Raw genomic sequence first — 3,520 nt, 5'->3', positions numbered from 1 at the left:
TTTTCCCAAAGTCAAACGGCCCCTAGGGCTAGAGTGAGGGCTGGCATTTGAGCTCTCTGCCATCTGAGGCAACTTTTTAGTGGTCCGTGGTCCTTGGGCAATGAGGGGATCAGATTTCCATAGAGTCAGTTCGCTGTTTCCCAGATTAACTAGTCTTGTTTGGTTAGGCCTTCTGAATGGGCAGAAACTAGGGGACTTCATAGTTTAAGAATACAATGTCAGAGTCTGAGTGTGCGAACTCAGAAGGAGACACAAGGATTTCAAAGGGTGAAATTACAAATAGCCAGCAGCCAGAGCCCCCAGACCTGGAGGATCACTCACCTTTGCTTTGGCGGTAAGTGATGGCTGCATAGTGACCAGGAGGGGCTGCATGGAGTTGCTGGGAGTAGATTTGCCTGCCGAGGCTTAACAAACAAACAAACAAAAGAACTCTAGTTCATATACATACTCAATTCAGCAGCCAGGCAGTAAAAGTGTTGTCTTTGTTTTACTGTCATGTCTCACACAGTATCTACACAAAAGCTTCACCATCCACCACCCCCACTCCAAGATCATGACTCTTCTTTTCAGCCAGAAAGCAGGCATTATGGTCTCTCTTTACTCCCTCTTCTTCCTTCCCCCATTTGTGGCTCCTTCTCAACCACCCTTAATGTTCACTTCAGTGTGATTAAACCTCAGGATAAAGATCAGGATGAGGCACAGTGTGAATTGCCACGACAGGAAAAAAAATTAAAATTCACTCTTAGAGTAAAACTAGTCCTCAGGCCCAAGTCGCAAGTGATACAAAGGGCTGTGCTTTTTTTCGTGTGTGGGCAACTGTCAACCTTGCTGGTCAAGTGGTTTCCCAGAGCCAGGGCCACAGAGGCACCCTCAGGACAGGAGGAGAGCTCCTCTCCAAATCTGCAGAGCACGGCGTTCCTTTATTTTTGTTGCATCAAGATAGTCTCTTCCTCTACCTGCAGGTTGATGGTAGCTCTTACTGTTTATCTTCTGGGGTCTCAGGAGCTGGCAGTTACCAGATTTTGTCAGTTAATTTACTTAATGTGTTCTTTATGCCTCCCTGAGCCCTGGCAGGTTGGGAAGTACCTGTCGTGTTTTCTCCAAGCGCTGAGCCTGCTTATGTTTTGGATATTTTGAAATAGCCCAGGGAGCCCTGATGTTGGGAGGAAGCACGAGGAATAAACTCCAGCAGCCCTGTCTCCCCATTTCCTTCAAACTGAGATGTTGCATTTGAGTATGAAGCTGGTATGGCAGTGATTAGCCTGAGAACGCCCAGCAGGATGTGAGTAAATTAAAGAACTGGGTTTTTTCCCCTGGGTTTTTAGGCAGAGGGGAACCTACCCACTATCAAAACTAAATTTAAAAGTACCAGCATGGGTGAAAGTAGGGGCAAGTCCAAAGCCGAGATACCATTTTTGCTCTCAGTAAATCCACAAAGGGAATTTCCTCCCTTAACAAACAGGAAAAAAAAAAATGTCGGGGAGAAACAAGACATGATTTAGTCACCGGGCACTAACTCCACCTCAGTTCTCCCTGGAGAAGAGCCTCTCCCTCCAGTCCCCGGCTCTCGGATGACACAACGGATAACACCGAGTCACAGAAATCAGTCTCCTTGTTTTGTATTATGTTGTACGTCATTAAAGATCTAAATACAAAGGATTAAAAAAACAAAGAAGAAAGTGAATGATTAGAAGCTACTGCTCTCCCCATTCTCTCTAAGCCTAATTTTCTACTCTCTTCTGGGGCAGAGGGTGCTCTTGGAAGCTAATCGAGGAGAATACGTGGGTTGGATGGCTGGAGAAACTAATGATTTTGATACTTGGAGCCTTTATAGAAAGGGAAAGCAACTTGCTACAGGTGACGTGGACCAAGGCAGTCGGATTCATGGCAATTGAATAAGGACAAGGTGCAGGGAGGGAGTGTATACTAATTTGTTATGAATAATTCTGGTGGCCCTGACTTCTCAGACGGAGAGGGGTCTATCTTGGCTGTTGTCCTCCTCAAGCATTAGAAAACCCAACTGTCTAGGTCATTCAACCTGCTGACTCTGCCCAGAGGAACCGAACTGGCTGAATAGCTGAGTAGCCCAAATTCTAGGTCCCAGTTTGTCGAAAAGAGGTCAGCCAGCATTCTGACCCTACTTGGGTTCCTGCTTACTTTGAATTAGGTGGCCTGGAAAGCCCCAGAGATTTCACTGTCTGATATCTTAAAGTCAGTTGAAAGGGAAACTTAGCGACAGGATCCCCAAAGAAAATATGAAAGTCAGCTCCTTCAAGGAGTGGGTTTTGGGTCTCTGGAGTTGGCGTCTGCACACAGCCAGCCCCGTGAAGAGCCGGGCCCCTCGGTTTGGGGAAGGGCCCTCGGCATCATCTCACACAGCGCACTGTTTTACTTTCACTCTAAGGTTTGTCTGCCCGAGAGAGGGGTTGCTTCCTTTATTGTTGTTGCTTTGAAACCCAGTTGTCTTTTATTTTGCTTTTGCCATGGAAACTGTAATAAATAAAGAGAAGCGTGATTTCTTAATGGTCTCCATCTTCAGATGCGCTTCTCTGCCCGATTACCTCAGACAGCGTGCAGCTTCTGGGAATGGAAAAAGGGGGAGAGGGAAGGTGAGTGTTGGCAGGACTAGGCAGTGCATTCACCTCTGGAAAACAGTGTCCTCTTAGGCCCGTTTCTGACATTTGGTGTGGTTTTGTTTGCAAAAGGATACAGTGTGTGCATTATAGCACTAATATTATTATTACTATTATTTTAGAAAATGGAGTTAAATGCAATTTTTTGTGTGTCTTGGTTACCCTTCATGTAGCTTTCTTCATGGGGGCTGTACAATTACCTCAGCATGGTGTCGCTCAGACTCATTTCAGTGGAACCCAGTTACATGGTCCGAATGCTTTTGCTGCGAGGCGGACCTGTGTCTTGATTTACCTTGTGCTTGGATGGACCGTAGTATGCTTCTTTCCCGTGGAAGACATAATTTGCAACAGAAGACTTGGAATAGCAGCATCTGGGTTGGATAGTTATTGAGGGAGAGAAAAAAAGGACTTGCTGATTAATTCCAAAATCTTAGACTGCTCTGCAGATAGGTACCAATTCAAGTGGTTAACTCATTGTAATTCTCAGTCTGGGTCTATAACAGCCTCATCTGAGTGGATCATTAATCCCTACCACCCTTTTCTACCCAGCCCCAGAGATTCCAGGATGTCTTAGATGGGGGCCTTGGGATAGATGTTAGATAGACAGACAGTAGGGTAGATAGCTAGATAGACTGATTTATTTTTTTTAACCCAGGTGAGTTTGAGCCTCAGTCATAGTTGAGAACTACCGAGTTAAACAGTGTGTTTCCTTCAAGGCAATTTGCTTTGATGACAATATATAAACCTAAAGACAGAAAAAGGAGATGCTTACAAAAATAAAGATGGCCAAACAATGTCCATGGTCACAAGGCACTTTATTTTTATAACCAACTGCTCCCTTATGGGCTACTTTGGCTTTATATAAAGGTAAGTGCTGTGAAACTATA

Source organism: Camelus dromedarius, chromosome 12 (assembly GCF_036321535.1).
Source record: "Camelus dromedarius isolate mCamDro1 chromosome 12, mCamDro1.pat, whole genome shotgun sequence".
Lineage (NCBI taxonomy): Eukaryota > Metazoa > Chordata > Mammalia > Artiodactyla > Camelidae > Camelus > Camelus dromedarius.
This window is presented reverse-complemented; position numbering follows the sequence as displayed.